Consider the following 23,052-nt stretch of genomic DNA (forward strand, 5'->3'; position numbering starts at 1 on the left):
GTCCCCCCAAAAAGATAAATACATTTTAGAGGTTTTACTAGAGTCAAGTTTGAACTATAGTCTCAAAATGGCCTTTGCATGACTGATTTATAATGACTGAACCACTTCTAAGCATCTTTATTAATTTGCTTAGCTCTTTTGGGTACAATTTTACATTGGTCTTATTGTAATAATTTAAGTTGATATTAAAAACCTAGAATAGAAATAGGTGAAGAGGGTCAAAAGACATAAATTTCCAGTTATAAAACAAAATAAGTGATGGGATGTAATGTACCGCATGATGACTAGTGTTAACAATACTGTATTGTATATTTGAAAGTTGCTAAGAGAATAATCTTAAAAGTTGTCATGACAAGAAAAAAATTTTAACTGTGTGATGACGGATGTTAACTAGGCTTATTGTGGTGACCATTCTGCAATCTATAAAATATCTAATCATTATGTTGTACACCTGAAACTAATATAGTGTTACATGTAAATGATACCGCAATAATTTTTTTTAACCTAGAATAGGTTATGGACATTTTAATACTTTCTGCATACACTGATCCCACAATTAAGCAAGTCACTCATGGAGTTCATAGTTGTTTTGAGGAATACACAACTTATAGGAAGAAACAAAAAAAGATTCTGCTTACCTATAAATTTATGGTCAACCACAAGTAAACTTTCATCATTTAAATAATCTAACAATCAAGATTTCTGTAGGGATTCCATCCCAATTCATATAATTACTATATGTTTTCTAAGAAAATAGTTTGATTTCATTTAAAAATGCTGACCAACTAAAATAATACAAGGTTAATATTTAAATGTTGATTGAATCCATATGGTACATAGATGGTTTTTCTCATAAGATGAATACATATGGTAAAGGTAATCTCAGGTTGCACATAGCATCATTACTAAGACCATTTGAATGAGTTTTCCAATCATATACAATTTAAAAACTTCATATTCTGGAATGGCTGCCAATCACCTCCAAGGGTACCATGTTTCCCCAAAAATAAGACCTATCTTTTAGAGCAAAAATTAATATAAGACCCAGTATTATTTTATATTATATTATATCATATCATATCATACCCGGTCTTTTACTAAAATAAGACCAGGTCTTATACTAATTTTTGCTCCAAAAGACGCTTTAGAGCTGATGGTCTGGCTAGGTCTTACTTTCGGGGAAACACAGTAATGGTACAGCTATAATGAATGTGGCCATATACACAGAACTTTTTTTACCCTTTATCAGCATTCATCATGGAAAGGCATACTTAGTACTGATGACTACATGAAACTAATGCTTAAAGGGCAAGTTTTGGGTCATCAAAGAGTAACTAATAAGCTTTGAGACATGAGACTGTCTGACGGCAAGGCCTATCTATAGCTGACACCTTTCTCTACAAACTATTTTCACCATCTCATTTCACTAAATACAAAAAATGTGGATTTTTTTTACCTAGATGGAGTTTACAGAAAAAGACAGTTTTCAACTCTTATAGCTGGCAACCCCACTGTCTCAAAAAAATTCTAAAATGTGCTATTTAAATTTATTATAATGTAAAAATAATAAAAGGTGTTTTTTTCAAATGTGCCATTATACTGCACAGCAAAAATAATTTGGTGATATAATATAGATAAGCACTTTAGCTGATTTCTTGGCATATAAGAGCTCAATAAATAATAGTTATTATTTTTTTATAGTATAGTAAATTATAAACTCTAGGTATATTTCCTTCTGTTGATATAACTTGATTCAGGACCAAAGTAAGGAAAACCCAGAAGGCAAAATGGCAGCCTCTACAGACTGCTCATTGAGGATTACTTTTTCTGGACATTTACTAAAATTGAAAATATACAGATATTGGATCTTGCAATCTACTTTTGAGAATCTATTCCATAATAATGAAGAACTTGTAGGTTCTTTATTATAGCATTGTTTAAAAATAAAATTTAAACCTGGCAATAAGAAAGAGTGGTACTAGAGCTAGTAGTAGTATGAGGTATGGGGGCCCTTTTTAGTTTTAGCAAAAGTGCAATTTTCTCTTTTATCTTGGTTCTTTTTGTTAATTTAAGTGGGAAGGGGCTTAACTCTTTTTTAAAAATATGCTTATGCAGACATTTTCCTTAGAAGTTTTATTATACAAATTATATATATGTATTATTTTATTTCAACTATTTTGTTCTGAGATATATATTGTTAGTCAGTATGATCTCTCAGGTGGCTGGGTATTCTCCTTGTATGTAAAATACTCTTCTTTTACACTGGTTGTAAGTTTTAAGTATTTTTCTTCATGTTTTAATAGGTATTTCTTAGTTCTAGTAACCCAAAATTTGGTCAATTACTCCATGTTCATCTTACACATATCCTCCTTTTCATGTTAAAGAAATTTAACAAATCTACTCTAACCTTTGTTACTCTAGAATAAAGATTAATATGTTTGAATTAACAAGGATTCGCTTTTCAAATTTTTCTTTTTAAGCTAAATATTATTGAATTCACATTTTATTAACTATTGTCCCCGACTAAAGCACAAGCATAGCACCAGAATCATAGTCATCAACCTGAAATTTAAAAAGTAAGAAGGTGATGCCTTTGTAATAGTGAATAAGCCACAAAACAATCACTGGCTTAGCATACTATAAGAACTATTCAAAGAAGGTTTAAAATACATGTGTGCCAAGGGATGCTAAATGCAGTAGTTGAAACTATGAAGAAACACAAGATATCTGCATAGATGCAAAGCATCTCCTCCAGAAGATTTACTAATTAAAAAGGGCAAGAGTAACTTCACAGTGGAGAAACTATAAAACCTGCAACAAAACATACCGACATCATTTATCTTCTGCTCCTCCTAGAAGGCCATATCACCTCTGTGGTAGTCTTCCCAATAATACACAACCTCAGTCAAATCATGAAAAAACATCAAACAAACCAACACTGCGAGACCAATTACAAAACAACTGACTATTATTCATCGAGTCAAGGTCATGAAAGAAAACGAAAGACTGAGAAACTTCCATAGGTTGAAGGATTAAAGAGAGACAACTAAATGTGGGATCCTAGGTGGATTTTGGAACAGAAAAAAGATACTAGTGGAAGAACTGGTGGGATTCATATAAGGTCTATAGTTTAGTTAATAGTACTATACCAATGTTAATTTTCTCATTTTTATAATCTTGATAATTGTACCATGGCTACATAAATTATTAAAATTAGGGGAAGCTGTGTAAAAATACATGTGTACACTCTGTATTTGTTTTGCAACTTTTTAAGTCTAAAATTATTTCAAAATAACAAGAAAAACAAAAAAACACAAAGTCTGGCACACAGTAAACAGTCAAAAAATACATATGCATTGGGGTTGAAGAATGTAAACCTAAACCTAGAAGAAATGAAGATACAGATTACATTGTGTCAGTAAGACATTTGGTAATAGATGTTATCTGGGTTCAAAAACTGTGTCAAGCTCATTAGCTATGACTTTGTATAAATTATGTAACTTCAGTGAATTTCCAGTTCTTCATGAGTAAAACGAAGGTGTAGTTGGGAGGATTAAATGAGATAATCATGTAACGTGCTAAGTACCTAGCATTCAATAATTGTCAGCTATTGTTTTTAATAAGTGAATTGTCTGTGTGTATAATTAGCCATGTGTACATGTGGCAGTAAAAGAAACTTAAAGATATTTTTAGATTATTCATTTCAAGTACTATTTCAGAGTCATGTCTGTTTAAAGGTTATATGTATGTTTCGCATGCTATATTTTTAGCCAGATAAATTTTCTGTTAAGAATTAAAAATGAACACTTCACAACTGTATAAGTAACAATGAAACTTTCAAAATAAGGGTGCTTTACCAGGGAATTTTCAAAATTAGGTGGAAAAAAATATCGATGAAAATTAATACATTAATTTTCAGTTGAAAATATATAATTACTCTATGACCACAAGAGTTATTCATTATTGCAGCATACTGTATAAAAATTGGAAGAAACCCATTTATTCAGATTATTTAAGAAAAACATGTTCATTAAAATAAAAACAGTTCAGGTATTCAAGAAACATTTCTTTCCAGATTTCTGTTATGACCAAGTATTCAGATCTGATATTTGCACATCTATAATACCCTTTCATTCTGATGCTATGTGTTAAGAATCCCACTTTCAGGCAGCCGGATGTTTCAGTTGGTTACAGCACAAGCTCTGAACAACAGAGTTGCCGGTTCGATTCCCACATGGGCCAGTGAGCTGTGCCCTCCACAAATAGATTGAAGGCAACAAGCTGCCACTGAGTTGCTGGAGAGGTGGCCAGATGGCTCAGTTGGTTAGAGCACGAGCTCTCAACAACAAGGTTGCCGGTTCAATTCCCACATGGGATGGTAGGCTGCACCCCCTGCAACTAAAGACAGAAAACAGCGACTGGACTTGGGGCTGAGCTGTGCCCTCCACAATTAGATTGAAGGACAACGACTTGGAGCTGATGGGCCCTGGAGAAAGACACTGTTCTCCAATATTCCCCAAAAATAAAAAATAAAAATATTAAAACAAAAAACAAAAAAACAGGAATCCCACTTTCATCTTAGGTTCCAAACCACCAACAACCAACCGACTCTTTTTGGCCCAAAAGAGCCCAGATCCCACATGATCAAGATGAACAAAATATAATAACATAACTCCCCCACCCACAACACACTCACCTATGGAAGACTATCAATCACTAGGTATGCATTTTAACATTTGGCCATTTATGAGAGTATACTTTCTAATGTATAACTTCATAATTATTTATCAGCTAACCAGGTAGGATAAAGATGACTAAGGCTGTAAATTAACATATTACACAGCAGTAAAAAATAAATTTGTTTATATGAACAACAGGAGGAAATGTGTGAAAGATGACGAAGTGATCATAAATGATTTGATGCATTATACTCATAGATCTTCCCCGTGTTCTAAAGTAGTTCTCAACCAGGAGTGCCTTTGTCACACTTGCTTCATCCACTCGGAAACATTTGGCCCTATCTGGAGACATTTTTGATTGTCACAACTGAAAGGGTGCTTTTGGAGTTGCACAGATAACAGGCCAGGGATGCTGCTAAGGCATACCATGCAAGGGCATCTCCCACATGGAGAATTACCTGAACCAAAATGTTAGTAGTAATGCTGAGGCTGAGAAAGCCTGATCTCAAGTATCAAAAACTGCATTACTGGGAATTCAATTAACCAAAACTGTCTGTTAATTAGTAATTCTAGATATTTATTATAATAAAATGATTCAAGTTGGCTTAGTACCATTGCAATAAATGAGAAAATTACATTCAACCTATATTTTGGGTCAGCACACCTCTAGAGTCTATTATTTTACATTTTGCCCTAATTGTTTAAACTTGACAAGGAATGAGCACATATCATAATGCTCATTCATGAATTTACTGTATTTTACTAAGATGATATTTACACCAATCCTGAGAACAGACAAAAATCAGAATTATCACAACTTCTTCCCTGAAGGATGCTTCCTCTATACTGTAAAATGATTCAATGATCAGTTGTTAATGATAACACTGTTCAAATTCATGCATATACAATGTTATTTTTTTGTGGAATCATAAAAGTTTTTGGACACTGACAAATGCTAGGTGTAAGCCTGAACAAGTACAAATAGGCAAAGGCAAGGCATGTTTGCTAAAAAATATAAATATGATCAGCTGCCCTGTGTTTCAATTATAATTCCTTTATTATTGAAAGTACAGCTATAGAATAGACTGAAGATTCAGAAAGTAAACATAAAAATAGACTTAGATATTTCTCCTGGAAGGAGTTTTTTAAAGAATGTCTTTATCTTGGCTAACAATACCAAATGTTCTCTGCGGGAATTCAAAGCACACAAGTAGATTTGCTGAATCACAACTTCTTCTTACAATGTAACCTCAAGTGAAAATAATAATTAGAAAGAATATCATGAAATAGTCACTATGCTGCTTCTTTGGTTTAGTAGGACCACTAACAATAGAGATTTGCAAGTCCCATTGTTTTTTAAAAGTTCTGATAACGACTGTTATAAACTATTCCTTTAGATAATTTTCAGGTAACTGAACATTTGAACAAATAATGTTGCAAGATATTAAGTAGCAAAACAAAAACCAAGCAACACATAAAAAATAATTTTGTTAAGGGATTTTGAGAAATAGGCAATGAGGCAGAAAGAACTTATACAGCAGACAAAATTATTCTTAGAATATAACATGTTTGAAGGGAAATGATTCTATATATTTTTTTTTATTTACCTACATTCAGAAATAGTTATTTGAAAGCATTAAGTATATTTTGGTTTAAAATATGAATATATAAAGTGGATCAATTTCCTTTGCTGCTTGACACATTTTAACTACCTTTGTAAGCAATCGAACAATTAAAACCCAAACGAAAGTGGGCTGACAATCGGGTACTGTGTGTTGCAGCCTATGATCGGGAGCAAGTCTCAGACACCCCTAAATAATAGTTTCCCTATCTGAAAAATGAAAGGATTAAATTAAACTAGACTTCAAGTTCCAATCTGAGCTTTATCAGGTTGATGGTGTTAACACACACACACACACACACACACACACACACACACACCCTTCACATTGCATTAAAATATTTAACAATTTAATTCTATTTTTTTCAATCCTCCTTCCATTGCCCTTAGTTCTAGCTACAAATGTGTATCATGCTAAATTATAGATTTCTATTCAATCTTTTAAAGATTTACTCTTGTCTTCTTTGTACCTCAAGAGACATTAGGATGAGAAAATCATCCAAGAGTAAAGCACTGATTTTTATACTGCTCAGTAAATATCTATTCAGGGAGAATTCTTTTCCATCCAAAGGATTAAGTGTGCTCTTGCATCAATGAGGGACTTGTGAGCAAGAGGTTATCTTAAGATATAAGGAAAGATATAAAAGAAAATTAAAGGATGATCTGAGCAAGATTTATCATGTATGAATCAACTAAACCATACGTAGATCTATTTAAATATTAACAAGAATTAGAAATTTCTAACAAGGGTACAAAGGTTAGAAGTATATATTTAAAAAAAAGACAATGTCTGGTTAATTGATCCTTTCATCTACAAATACAACAGGTCCCCCCCCAAAAAAGCAAGCAAAAAGACCAAAAGTTTTGCTTAAACTAAGAAGCACAATTAAAATTAACTGAGATTTCTAAGACACATTTCTGGATAGTAACCGAGGCCGATGCACAACAGATTGAGAAAATAAAGTAGGATAGCAAAGAGAAATCACATTACTCTATATAAGATTTCCACATACACTCAGAAGCCAAAGAAAGATGTCAAAACATATTATACATATCTGATGCAATAGAATAAAAACTCCCTTTCAATAGGGCAGAAGCAGAGCTTCCCTAACAGGGAAAACAACACACTTCTTAAAGAAAAAAAATGAGGGTAAGAGTGAATATTGTGCAAAAATATTTTTTTCCTAGTCACCCTAACATTAGGTTTGTCTTTCTAATATTATCACTCTGTTGTTTCAAAAGTCTTCAATTTATCCAAGAAATATATTCCCACATTTGGGTAAAAATATATGTGAAGGATGTTTGTTATAACATAGCAATTGCAAAAGACTTAAAAACAAAAAATTCCATCAGTAAGGAATCGTTAAATTATGGTACATTTCTTTAATAGAATACTATACAGCTGTTATAAAAGAATGAGGCAGATTTATACTAGCTAATTGGTAAATGAAAAAAGTAAAGTGAGGAGGAATAAAAATGTCAAGACCTTATGTGTGATAAAAATGGGAATATATTCTTATGACTCTATGATCACAATATTTCTGGAAAACTATATAAAAAACTGGTAACTTTGTTTACTTTTGGTAAAGTGACTGGGGAATTGGAATCTAAGATGGGTCAACTATTTTTCACTGCATATCTTCCACCACTTGAGTGATTTACCATGTGCTAGTATTAATGACAATTAAATAAATTTTTAATAAGAGAAAGATTTCTAAAGGTTTGTTATTGCTAGAAATTACCCTTCAAAATGTTCTGCAGGGAGTTCTGGTTCAAGGTGATGAGGTAGGAAGATCCTGAACCTCCCATTACACACTGAGTCTACGGCTACTTATGGGACAACTTCCTCTCAATAAAACCTAAAGGCTGGCTGAGTGACAACTACACATCAGGCAACAAAGACAAAACCACATTGAAACAATAGGAGACGCGGGGACACAATCGTGCCATAAACCTCACCCTGGTGTGAGGACCTACAACCAGGAGGGAACTCAAACACAGAGCTTCTCCCTGAGGGGTGAAGGGGCTGAATCCCACATTGGGCCTTCCAACGTTTAAGGCATAAACTTGAGAGACGAGCCCCCCAAACATCTAGTGTTGAAAACCAACAGGGCTCACATGTGGAGACGCACAGGATTGTAGTGAGCTGGGAAACTGCTCTTAATGGGCTCACTCTGGGACCCAACGACCAAGGGCCCAGCTCAGAGGCAGGTGATCAAGCCCAGACTTAAAGTGACGGAGGCTCACGTTTATATTAAAGCGTTGACCTGAGGGGCAGGCATCTAATCTAACACACACATCTAGGATCCTGCTGGAACACTCACTGGAATGGAGACTGGGTGGGTCCATCGTCCTTATCCTTTGCTGTGCTCCAGCGTCTCTTAACCCTGAGATAACTGAAGACTTTTTCCAATCTCTCCTCATCTTTATGACCAGATGAGAGAAGAAGTAGTGGGAAAGAAGACCTAGGGAGATGAGAGGAGTGGGGAGGGAGTGAGGTATGGAGGGGCATAAGGAGGAAGGAAGACTACGATTTCAGAGCAACACCGCATCACTGATAGTCTACACTACCAGAAAGAAAAAAAAATACATTTTCCTTGAAGTAATTTTTAACTGATGAGTTTTCATAAAAGTACAATGCCACCCTTCATTCTCATCCAGGAGGCACGAAGGTCCACACCCCACTGTGTTTTCCATATGCTTCACTCAAGCTTTCTCTATATAGACCATATCATCTAACTCTCCAGATAGGACGTTTTGTTATTGAGGTAATCCTTGACCCTCAATAGTGGGTCACGTGACCCCACTCCTGTGGTCATAGCTATGCAAACCAGACCCAAGGAGACAACGGCTAGCCAGAAATCTATGATGGGTATTGGCCGCCTCTAAAAGATGCTATGATCTAATCAGATTCTCTCTGACCGGACGCTTTAACTAATGGAAACAGGGCGACTTATTGCTGAGACGGAGATCATAAAGGCTGTGGTCCTAAGAATATACAAGCTGGGGAAAAAAAGTGTGTTGGAAAAAGTGTCGGAGGGCAGATATACAGAGAAGCTGAGTGGACCTGAGAGAGAGATGAGAGTACGGTCAATCTCAGGTTATTTCCCTTAAACGTGACTTTTGATTTTCTTATATTCCCTGAGACCTCCCTATCCTTTCCAATATCTATCCTTTAATTTGAGTTTCAGTGGGTTATTGGTACCTGCAACTGCAAGAGACTGACAGGAAACTTCCTAACAAATATCCTAAAGCTGTATCTGACCAATCCTAGGCCACAATTTCCCATCTTTGAACTATAAAGCACTTTGGCTTCTACCTAGGAAGCTGCCAATTACATTGACCTTTTACTGCTCTGTATTTCTTTTATGAATTCATTGTATTATTCAACACATAGCCAACATGTTTGTTGTGTCTTCGTTTCTGAAATCAGTAAAATGGGATTAATTACACCTACTTCAAAGGCCTGAATTCAGAAGAAAATATCTTAATTTCTTCAAACTAAATATCCAAGAGTGGGAAAACAGCTCATTAAAAGTCAGTATTATTTCTTTTGTAAGTTTAAACAAAAACTAGTAAAAAATATAAAGAGCATTTCACTTTCAAGCAGATTTCTTTCAAGGTAAACCTGAGTGGATGTTCAAGAAGTATATTGGGCTATCCCCTATTCACCTGCCTCTCAAAAAGTGTTATCATTAGCTTAGCTGTAGATAATAGTATAATTTAAAGTTTTGTTTTAGATAACAGTGAAATTTTCATTTTACTTTTTAGAAAACGAAAATAGTAAAACTGCTTTTCCTGAGAAGATAGTACATAATTTTATAACTTCCAATGTTCAAAAAATTAATTTTGTTCAGACTCCAGCTCCTTTTTTCAGTAATCTAGAGACCAAGTTTTCTCCTGTATAACATTGAGTATCTCCAAAAATTCACAAATAATTATGACAATTCACTTTAACATTCTATTAACTATAAAATTCAGTCAAATTATGTACTAAACTGTCCTTTTAAGTATGCTCTTATTTTCTTACTATCTTCTGAGTTGCATATAATTTGTCCATGTCTTACTGTACCAACATTAATATTAATATTGCTAGTTTTTATTTGAAGGATTCAAGACCCTCCATAACGCTTTTCAGAGAGAATTTAACGGCCTACCTTCATAATACAAGGCTCTAAGTATATAGCCTATGTGTCTTTACATGACTTGCACTAAATACATGAAAACAATTAACAGTTAAATACAGTAATATAATGAATATAACTAGGAGCCATTCTTTTAATATTTCAGCAAAGTAAAACAAAGTACCAACTCAGTAATAAAATCATTCTAAAAATGAACACTGAGATGATAAAAATGTTTAAGTACCTTTTATAAGTATCTTACTGATTACTAAAATAATACATGTAGTCTAGTAATAAAACCATATACACCTATTGGAACTACAAAACTGTACTTTAATTGCTCATCTAAATATTCCATTTCAAATGTTCAAAAGTTAAAAATGTTTTGAGTTTCTCAAAAGGCTAAAACAAGAGTTATCATATGACCCAGCAATTCTTTTCCTAATTATATACCCTAAAGACATGAAAACATGTCCACACAAAAACTAGTACACGAATGTGGAAATAATCCAAGTGACAATAAACTGATAAATAAATACGCAAAATGTGGTATACCCATACAATGAAATATTATTCAGCAATAAAAAAGAAAGAAACATTGATATATGCTACAACACTGAAGAACTTTGAAAACATGCTAAATAAAAGAATCTGATCATAAATGATCACATATTGCATGATGCCATTTATATTAAATGTTCAGAAAGGTAACTATATAGACACAGAAAGTAGATTAGTGGTTGCCTTTGGCTGTGGGAAAGTAGGAGAAAAATGGGATAATGGGGATTTGGGGGGGAGGGATGATGGAAATATTTAACTGATTGTGATAATGGTTACACAACACTGTGAATACACTAAAAACTGAACTATATACTTTAAATGGGTGAATTGTATGGTAGGTGAGTTATATGTCCATACAGCTTTTATATATAAAAAAAGAATATTTGGATCTCATGTTGATTAAATGCTACTAACTTAATGCATTCTATTGAAATTTTAAAGTCAGTATTCTCAATTCTAGCCTCTTTATCCAGACTAAATGTAGAACACACCTAGCATGATCTTTCATGTGTCAATAATCAAACTCTCTCAGGCACTCATCCATTTAGTTAATTTTACATCTATAGATACGGATATAGATATAGATGATATACATATAGATAGATATACATATATATATAGTTACACACACACACACATATTTTCTAGAAGCATACAACCTTCCAAGGCTAACTCAAGAAGAAACGGAAAACTGGAACAGACTGATTACTACCAGGGAAATTGAATTAGTAATCAACAAGCTCTCAACAAACAAAGCCCTGGACCAGATGGCTTTATGGCGGAATTTTACAAAACGTTCAAAAAAGAATTATCACCTATTCTCCTCAAACTATTACAAAAAATCCAGAAGGAGGGAAGTCTCCCAAACACTTTTTAAGAAGCCATTATCACCCTGATCCCAAATTAAGACAAAGACATTACAAAAAAAGAAACCCACAGGCCAATATCCCTAATGAACATAGATGCAAAAATCCTCAGCAAAATAAACAGAATTCAGCAATACATTAAAAAGATCATACACCATGATCAGGCAGAATTCATTCCTGGGGTATGTAAGGTTTGTTCAACATCCGCAAGTCAATCAATGTGATACACCATATTAATAACATGAAAAATAAAATCATATGATCATATCAATAGATGCAGAAAAAGCATTAGACAAAATCCTGCAGTCATTTATGATAAAAACTCTTAAGAAAGTGGGAAAAGAGGGATTATATCTCAAAACAATCAAGGTCATATATGATAAATCCACAGCTAACATCATACTCATGGGGAAAAGCTAAAACCATTTCCCTTAAGATCAGGAACAAGGCAATGTTGCTGACTTTCTCCACTTTTATTAAACATAGTTCTAGAAGTTCTAGCCACAGCAATTAGACAAGAAAAAGAAATAAAAGGCATCCAAATTGGTAAGGAAGAAGTAAAATTGTCATTATATACAGATGACATGATACCATATAGAGAGAACCCTAAAGACTCCATCAAAAAACTACTAGAACTGATAAAAGAATTTAGTAAAGTAGCAGAAAACAAAATTAATATTCAGAATTCAGTTGCATTTGTATATACCAATAATAAAACATCAGAAGGAGAAATTAAGAAAACAATCCCATTTACAATTGATTCAAAGACTATAAAATACCTAGGAATAATTTTAATCAAAGAAGTAAAAGACTTGTACTCAGAAAATAATAAGACACTGAAGAGAGAAATTAAAGAAGATACAAATAGATGGAAACATATACCATGCTCATGGATAGGAAGAACTAATATCTTTAAAATGTCCATACTGCCTAAGGCAATATACAGATTCAGCGCAATTCCTACTGAACTACTGAGGACATTTTTCACAGTAATAGAACATATAATCCTAAAATTTATATGGAACCATAAAAGACCCCAGATAGCCTCGGCAATCTTGAGAAATAAGAACAAAGTGGGAAGTATCATGATACCTGACATCAAATTGTACTACATGGCTACAGTAATCAAAATACCATGGTACTTGAATAAAAACAGACACATAGAACGATGGAACAGAATAGAGAGCCCAGAAATAGATCCATGCCCCTACGGTCATTTAATCTACAACAATGGAAGCAAGAATTTATGGTGGGGTAAAGACAGTCTATGCGATAAATGGTGCTGGGAAACCTGGACAGACATATGCAATAAAATGAAGCTGGTATTTTACACGACATACAAGAATAAATTCAAAATGGATTAAAGACTTAAATGTAAGATCTGAAACCATAAAACTCCTAGAAGAAAAGATAGGAAGAAAGTTTACAGACATTACCCAGAGTAACATTTTTATTTATATATCCCCTTGGGTAAGGGAAGTAAGAATTTATAGTAGTAAAAAATTTATAAACAAATGGGATTACGTCAAACTAAAAAGTTTTTTCACAGCAAAGAAAACCATCAATAAAACAAAAAGGGATGCTACTGAATGGGAGAAGATATTTGGCAATGATAATATCTGATTAGGGGTGAATATCCAAAATTTATAGAAAACTCACTCAACTCAACTCCAAAAAAACAAACAACCCAATTGAAAAATGGGCAGAGGACATGAAGAGACATTTTTCTAAAGAGGACATACAGATGGCAAACAGACATGAAAAAATGCTAAACCTCATTAATCATTAGAGAAATGCAAAAATAAAAACCACAATGAGATACCACCTCACACCAGTCAAAATGGCTATCATCAATAAATCAACAAACAACAAGTGCTGGTGAGGATGTGGAGAAAAGGGAACCCTTGTGCACTGTTAGTGGGAATGCAGATTGGTGCAGCCACTATGGAAATTAGTATGGAGGTATCTCAAAAATCTGAAAACGGAACTATCTTATGATCCAGCAATTCCACTCCTAGGTATCTATCCGGAGAAATCCAAAACTCTAATTCGAAAAACTTTATGCACTCCTATGTTTATTGCAGCACTATACACAACAGCCAAGACATGGAAACAACTGAAATGTTCATTGGTAGATGACTGGATTAAGAAACTGGTACATTTATACAATGGAGTATTATGCAGCCATAAAGAAGAATGAAATCTTACCATTTGCAACAATATGGACCTAGAGAACATTATGCTAAGTGAAATAAGTCAGATGGAGAAAGACAAATACCATATGCTCTCACTTATATGTGAAATCTAAAGAAAAGAATAAACGAATGAACTAATCAGAAACAGTCTCAGAGATATAGAGGAAAAACTGAGGGTTGCTAGATGGAGGGGGGTGGAAATGAGGGAAAAGGTGAGAGAATTACAAAGCACAATCAGTAACCACAAGATTGCCATGGGGATATGAAAGTCAGTTTGGGAAATGTAATCAATAACGTTGTAAAGATTTTGTAGGGTATCCGATAGACACTTGTCTTATTAGGGAAACCACTTCAGGGATGATGTAGATGCCTGTTCACTGTGCTGTACACTTGAAGCAGAAGCTGAAAAGCAATAAATGTCAACTACAATTTTATATATATATATATATATATATATATATATATATATGCATATATAGTCACAAGAAGTGGAGTACAGCATTAGGAATAGGGACAGTGGAAATATACAGCTGTATGCAAAGTCAGAGGGGTAGTAGATTGGAGGAGGGGTGATCACTTTGTGAGGGGTATAAATGATAAATTTCTAACTAGTACATTGTTTTGTACACCTGAAACTAATAAAAACAAAAATAAAGTTAATTAATTAATTTAAAAATATGTTTTAATGAGAATGCATGATAATTATTAAAATTTATATGGAACTTGATAATTTGCACACCAAAAAAAGTTTGCACATATAGTCTCCTTTTACCCGAAGAACAAATCTTGAGGTAGGTAGGTTTGATATTATTATTTTAATTTCACAGATGAGGAATTCTGAGTTAATGTGTATCATTAATGGTCAGTTTTTAAAAAGGAGAGTAAAAGATTTAGAAAAACCTCTGGTTTCTTATAAAATTTTTATAAGAAATAAAAATGAAGTAGGAATAACTTTTTAAATTTTCATAAATACACGTATCAATAACTAAACAAACTGCTTATCAATTTTCAGTTTCTGAAGTGGACAAATGCTGGTCAACAAGACCTACATATTTCCTTTAATCTATCACTCCAAACTAAACATCAAATATTAAGGACTTGTGTGAAGGACAATGCTTGTCAATCACAATGCCAATTTTGAACCCACTCTCCTGTTTCTACTTGATTCTGCTTGTCACTCTTATCAGCTTTTCATTTTTCCTCATTTTTCTGATTTGATGGTTCCATTTATTGTTTGTGTAAAACCTTGGCTTCACATAACTATTTTGATACCCTACACTAACGCCAGTGCTTCTGGCTGCTTTGCTGCACACCCCCATATCCTTGTTAAAAGTAGTGCAAAGTAGTCTTTATCCTGCATTCCAAGTCTTTTATCAGTTAACTCAACCCCACTACCATAATAGTAGAAAAAAATTTACTTCATCCTCATGTTGAAGCAGGCCCACTCTATTGTGACTATGATTATCAGCTATTCAAACGATCCTTTTGGTCTCCTGTACTTTTGTACTTAGAAGCAACAATTCTTATCACTGCTTATGCTTTCTTACTGATCTATACAACTGAATTTCAATTAGGTGATTCTAAATATTCTAAATAAAAAGCAGAAAGGTGTACCAATAACCAACCAAATCTTATCTTCATATCCCCAAGTAAAAGAGCAAAATAACAAGGAAGAAAACAGCTCTGGGAATAAGGAGGCCTGGATTCCATTTCCAGCTATGCTACTAATTAATAGCTCTGACACTGGTCCATTTAACATCTGTAAATTATAGTTTTCCCATATGCTTGGGACTCTACTTCTTAAAATACATCAGTAATGCTTTTTTTTTAACCTTCTGCAAGTCTAATTCAGAATGTTCAAATGTGCTATCGGTTGCCTTGTCCATGAGGCCTTTCCTAGCCATATTATTTAAAAATCATCGCTACATCACCAACACCATTTCTCCTTTAGATTACCATGTAAATTACTATATATTTTATTTATTTTTCTTAATTATTTTTGTCTGATTCTTCCACAGGACTGTTGACTAAAGTATCGATTTTGTTCACTATAGTATTTCCAGGAGCCTAAAACAGTCCGGCACAGAAAATGTGCTCAATAAGTATCTGTTGAATGAATGAATAAATGAATGAATGGACGAGCGAACGAACAGCCATCCAAGAGGTTTGAGAATTTCAGCAACTCTTTAACTCCAAAAAGTCATTAACCTAAGAATTCTCCTTCCCAATATCTAACCTTAGATAATTTTGTGCCTGCATATATATATATATATATATATATATATATATATATATATATATATATATTCATATAGATATAATATATATATATATGAACTTGCTATGGCTATATTAATTCAGTTTGAGGCCTAACAGGTTTATCCAACATTATAAATTCCTAAGTACTTACCAGACTTGTTCCACAACTGCGTTCCAATAGTCACGTGACTGGCGACATTTTTATAATAGAGGTATTTAATAGAGATAAATAAGCCTGAGATTCTAAACCACATAAACTATTCACTCTCTTCTGCTGGTTCTGCTTCCTAAATATCTTCTATCTATTCCCACCATCATCTCAGTATAATCCCAACATCGCTTCTTCCTGTAAATACCGCAATAGCCGTCTAAGGGATCTCTCTGCTTCTCTTTGTCTCCAATCCTCCACAAAGCCACAGGGATGCTATTTTTAAAAAATAGTAATATCTTTAATATGAAAATCTGATCCTGCCACTCCCTTACTTAAAACCTTTCAGTATCTCTACATCACATGCATGGAAAAATCCCAGGCCCTTTGTTTGGCATAAAAAGCTTTTCCTAATGAGGCCTCTGACTTCCTCTTTGGTCCCACTCTCTTCTTAAACTTTACCTTTTTCTAAATATACTATAAACTTGATATTTAATTAAAGCAAAAGCATCACTCTGGTACATTTATCTTACCTCCAATCAGCCTAACTTGTAAAACACACAGTACAGCTTCTTCTGTTAGCACTTAGACCTCTTCTCCTAATTTTAATAACCCGTTGAAACGTAAAAATTTAACTTTCATTCAAGTCACCTATTTGTACCATAAACTTCCATATTGATACCAAACTGCTCAAATTCATTACAGGTAAAGAGTTACACTCCGCTGGTTCATTTGTGTTAGCTAATTTTATTTTACTTAAAACAGCAATACCCTGGGGTCTGCTGAGTCACACCAGGTTTATGAGTCTCATACTGAACATCTCTCTCAAGACATGTATTGGAGTTCCTTAGAAGACAGATAGTGAGATTCCATTCAGATATACAGCAAGATAATTTTTATATAAATACTATACACAAATACATAAAAGTACAGATCCACAACATTCCTCTAACCAAGTTTCACGTGCATTAATTTGGTTCTGCTGTTCAATCTGTTTACATAGGTTATATTTTAAACAAAGATGCAAAGAGCAATTGTGTTTCAAAATCTGGCCTTAGAAAATAGAAGCTCATTTACAAAGCTCCATGTTTATTATATAAACACAATCAATTTATTTTACATCTTGATGAACAGGAATAACATTACAAAAATGACTTAATAGTCTCAGATAAAGTAATAAGCCCACTACAAAGAGTGGGACTCATCCACTTAGAAAATTTGATCAAACGAAGTCTTCATTTTAGAATTTAGTGAAACAGAGGAGTGTATGATTTGTTTCACGGTGGAAGAGAATTCTAGCATAGTACTTTCACCTACTAGGTTTTCAAATATTTACTGTTAAATGAATTCTTTACTACCTAAGCGAGTTTTACCTTAGGCTTCCTTTAACGCAATGATTTTCAACCCTGGCTATATATTAGAAACGCCTGGGGGATCTTAAAATTATTATACCCATGCCAAGGCCCAACTCCAGATAAATTATGTCAGAATCTCTGGGAGTGGGGGTTACGCATTAATAGTTGTGGAAAGCTCTCCAGGAATCAGAGCGGAAAACCACTGCCGTAGTGCTTTGAAAAACTTCAGTTCAACATTGCTTGATTATATCAATCTCGAGGTTTGAATGAAAATAATAATCAATTAATGTCCACTGTACTATAGTGTTCACCAGCCTGGTGTATAATATTAAGAATAAGGCTGTAAGGCTGACTAAAATAAAAAAGAAAGAAAGTCAAACAGGGGGGAGGAGGAGGGAGAGAGGGAAAGAGAAAGAAAAAGAAAGGAAGGAAGAAAGAATAGAAAGGACAGAAAGAAAGAAATCTGCTAAAATGAGGTGGTAGAAGAGATTAAGTACAAGAGTAGGTAAAATGCACAGACAACCTGGATAAAAAGATCCCAGGAGAAGAAGGCAAGAAAACAGAATTATCATCTTAAGGTCCAAAAGCCAGACTGGGGGATAAAAAAAAGAAAGACAATAATTCACACAAGTAACAGCAGATAAGTATAAAGGGAACTTCTATAAACTAGAACTGACAACCAAAGAATTTAAAAATAATTGGCTTTACTGTTAATGAAGGCTGTGCATAGGACACGTGCATAAGCTAACTGTGTAGTATAGACTGTCTACACTGCGCCCAGGAGAACATGCAGGGTGGTTTGTAACCAGAGCAGGTGTGAGAACTCCCCGCCACCCTCGTATCCTAACAAGGACAGAGAAACCTGAACCAAGAATCTCTCCTTTCAAGAGTCTTCTGCCTTTTCCCAAAGAACTCTTATGAGGGCTGGCTGATAAGTCGGCTGTAAGTGGAGTATTTAAACCGAGGATTACATATACGTTAGGCACACTGACAAGAAGTAGGGAAAACAGGACTGCCACTTCTCCAAAAAAGTTTCTGTAAGGACATGAGACTACATGTGACTGGGTAAGGCTCTCCAGCCACCCATGAATCCCTTACCAGGTAACCTTCACCATGGTCTCTCACTCCTTGACGCTCCAACTCACCCACATACAGAGGGATCCAGGATGATGGGAGGGAACAGGACCTCGCAGTGGAACCTACTGCCCCAGTTACTCAGCTCTGAGTGGTACTATATGCCATGTTACATCAGGATGATTGAATATCCACAAAGTCCAGTTTCAATATCATGTATGACGAACAATTAATGAAATAAACAGACTAAAACAATCCTATCATTCTTAGGCAATAAAAATTTTAGAAAAGCTTCCAAAGAGGGATGGCGCAGCGTTCTATTAACTGCTTATTGAATAGAATATCTCCCGGTACTTGTGCAGTAATTCCACAAAGAACAAGATAGGCGTAGTTCAGGAAACATCCTAAAACTTCAGGAAAGATACTATTCATACTTAGGTTACAGCTTAGAAAAGAGGGGCCTGCCTTTCACAAACAGTGTATCTATTAAAATACAGATCAGCAAGAGAAACATCATTACCAACAACGCCTTGTTCTCCTCCTCCCCCCAAGTTGTGACATCCTAAAAACTTTCCTTTTGAAGTTAGAGATGAATCGTTGAGTACCGATTTCTACCCTCAGTAAGTTGTGTTCTAGAGTGAGAGGAGGGAAAGGGAAAGAATGAGGTAAGTGAAAGAATCCAGCAATTAAAATATCCAAAGAGATGTAAGAGTCCAAAAATTTGCCCTATTAGTGGGACTGACAAATAATCCACCACCACTTACATACAAGCCCGCTGTTCAGGATCAGGTAGACTACTTTGCAGGAGAAGTTAACAGAAAAGCAGTGGTACCTCTAATAAGGTATCTAAACTAGGTAAGGAAAATTACAGATTCATGGGACCCCCAAATAAAGTTCGCAATAAGAGGGACATTTAAAAGATGCTAGATGGCTATTAAAGAAAACCCGGTGGCAACAAAGGAGCAAGAAAAGGTGGCAGCAAAGGGAAAAAACTTGAGGATTCCTTCTAAAATGTATCCTGATATATTGAGGAGAAGTCCAAAATCTGGAGAAATCAGCTAAGAACTCTAGAAAAAGAGTATTAAGCAAAGGATCACAACCTGACTCAGGAATAATATCCAAGCTCCAAATCGCTACAAGAGAGTAAGGAGATAAAAGGAAATCTGGATAATCTTGGAAGGAAGAAGACAAAAAGGGGACCTGAGAAGAACAACAGGCAAAGACACCCTCAGTTGTCAAGTTCATCCACATTTGGTTTTAGATTGAAAAAGGCCAGTGTTTCCCGGCCACAAACATACCTTGAACCCCACTCCATCCAGTCTAATAGGGATACTGGCAAAAAGGTCTGTGGTAGGTAGTATCCTGGAACGACTGACAGATGTGGGAGACTTGGAGTTTATGGCAGAGACACACAGAGACACTAACACTAACCCTATATTCTTAATGGACCTGGAAAAGCTTTCAAAGTAAATGGAACATCACATCAACCAGTACAGGGGACGATTCTTCAAATTGGAATATTAACCTCCAAGTCTACATGGCCAGTTTGTTTTATTCATATGTAAACAGTGGGAGCACCAGACTCTAGATAGAACCTCTCAAGAAATCACAAGAAATTAACTGAATGACAAAATTATATCTAAGAATATTAATTAATTCCAAGTATTAGGTTGAAAACTAAGACTTGGAAAGGTATTCCCGGAAAAAAGCAGTGGCATCTCTTAAAAACTTTCACTTGAATTTCACATATACTAGCTCCAGAAAGTTCTAAGGCATTAAGTTTATTTGAACGTGTCTGCTTATGTATCAGGATTAATTTAATTTTGGAAAATTAGATTGTTTTTTAATCAGTGCACTAAGATACTAGGGATCAAATTAGATCCAGGATTCATTTGATGCTTCCTGCCATGTGACAACTAATCTTCTAAACTGAATGATAAAAGAATAATTAAAAAGAATAATGAGAAAGGAAGAGTAGATAAGAGTTAGTTATACTAAAGGCACAAATACTTTTAAAAAGAAGAAACTTAGAAGTTTAAAAAAGAGGTTCGAAAGGGACCATATTGTTTCTAACCGTAAGTAAAGATATTTTGAAATAGTATTTCTAAATAATACTAAGATATTTTTTATTTGTACTATATAGACTGTTACACAGCCTAATAAATACTCCAAACACCAGGGTTAAGCAGATACCTTGAAATGAACACTGACTTTGGCATTTTGTTACCCTCTTTAAATTTTCTAAAAAATGTATTTTACTGTCATAAGAACTCAATGTGAAATCTACCCTCTTAACAAATGCTTTAGCACACAATACATTGTTGTTGCCTGTAGGTACAGTGTTGTACAGCAACTCTCTACAACTTGTTCCTCTTGTTTAAGTGAACCTTTAGCCCGATGATTAGTAGTAACTCCCCATTTCTCCCTCCCCACCCCCCTTCCCTGACAATCACCACTCCACTCCTTGATTCTGTAAGTTTGACTATTTTAGACATCTTATGGAAGTACAATCTTGCAATATTGGTCATTTTGTGACTGGTGTATTTCACTTAGCATAATGTCCTCAAGGTTCATCCATGTTGTCACATATTGCAGAATATCCTTCTTTTTTAAGGCTGAATACCATTCCATGGTATTCATATCACCACATTTCTTTATCATTTATCTGTTGATGGACACTTAGGTTGTTTCTACACTTTGGCTGTTGTGAATAGCACTGTAACGAACATAGGAGGGGTAATATGTCTTCAAGATCCTAGTTAGAATTCTTTTGGATAAATACCCAGAAGTGCAATTGCTAGATCACTTTTTTAAATAGAATTAAGGTGTTTTTTTTTAATTGGGGAATATTGGGGAACAGTGTGTTTCTCCAGGGTCCATCAGCTCCAAGTCGTTGTCCTTCAATCTAGTTGTGGAGGGAGCAGCTCAGCTCCAAGTCCAGTTGCGTTTTCAATCTTAAGTTGCAGGGGGCTCAGCCCACCATCCCACGTGGGAATTGAACCAGTAACCTTGTTGTTGTGCTCTAACCAACTGAGCCATCCGGCCGCCCCTCTGGAAGCTCAGTGGCAGCTCGTTGTCTTCAATCTAGTTGTTGAGGGCGCAGCTCACTGGCCCATGGGGAATTGAACCAGCAACCCTCTTGTTCAGAGCTCACACTCTAACCAACTAAGCCATCTGGCTACCCCTATTAATTCTATTTTTAAATTTGTTTTCTTTTCCTTTGAGAGAAATATCATGTTTAAGGTTTTGAAGCCATTGTTAAGTTACTTTAAATTTTGTACACTGTTCAAGGGTAAAGTATATATTGGTTAGGATTTGTTCATACCTGATGCATTTCCAAAACATTCTTCATGAAGGTTGCCAGCTCCTGAACATCCTCGATTGGGATGGCATTATGCAGAGAGGCCTGGATGCCTCCCCTAGACCTACGTCCTTTGAAGGAGTTCATATTGAGCTCAAGAGCTTTATGTTTCTTTTAGAAGTCTTACAGTTTCAGGTCTTACACATAAGTCTTTACTTCATTTTGAGTTAACTTTTATGTATGGTGCAAAATTTCACTCTGTTGCCACGTGGATATGCAGTTTTCTAAACACTATTTGTCAAAAAGATTAGTCTTTTCTTATTGTGTATTCTTGGCACCCATTTTGAAGATCAGTTGACTGTGTATGCGTTGATTTATTTCTGGGCTCTCTTTTCTATACAATTAGTCTGTAAATGCCAGTACTATAGTGTTTTGATTATTGTAGCTTGAAAATATATTTTGAAATCAGGAAGTGTGATGCCTCCAGCCTTGTTCTTCTTTCTAAACACTGATTCAACTACTTATGATCTTTTCTGGTTCCATATAAATTTTAGGATTTTTCTTTTCTGTTTCTGTAAAAAAAAAAGGGGAAAAAAAAACCTGCCACTGCAACATTGACAGGAATTGCACTGAATCTGTAGATCCCTATCAGTGCTATTGACATTTTAACAATATGGTCTTCTAATCCCCTCTTTAAATTTTCTCTTTCACTTAGTTTCTGATCCCTTTAAATTCTTTGCTTTCTCACCAGCCCAGCAATGCCTCATAAAAGCATTTAAAATATTTTATCTAATTAATTTTCCAGTAGGTTATTCAAAGTATTTAAGTCTACCATACTTCTGTGCTCAGCTACTGTATTTTTTGCTTTT

The 23,052-nt window shown here is 34.7% G+C and overlaps 1 protein-coding gene across 30 annotated transcripts in view; it reads right to left on the bottom strand.

Annotated features, from left to right (window-relative positions):
- Positions 1-23,052, bottom strand: part of BAZ2B (bromodomain adjacent to zinc finger domain 2B) — a 240,557-nt gene that overhangs the window by 119,591 nt on the left and 97,914 nt on the right. The window lies entirely within an intron of this gene.

The sequence above is a fragment of the Rhinolophus sinicus genome, linkage group LG01, assembly GCF_036562045.2.
Source record: "Rhinolophus sinicus isolate RSC01 linkage group LG01, ASM3656204v1, whole genome shotgun sequence".
NCBI classification, from domain to species: domain Eukaryota; kingdom Metazoa; phylum Chordata; class Mammalia; order Chiroptera; family Rhinolophidae; genus Rhinolophus; species Rhinolophus sinicus.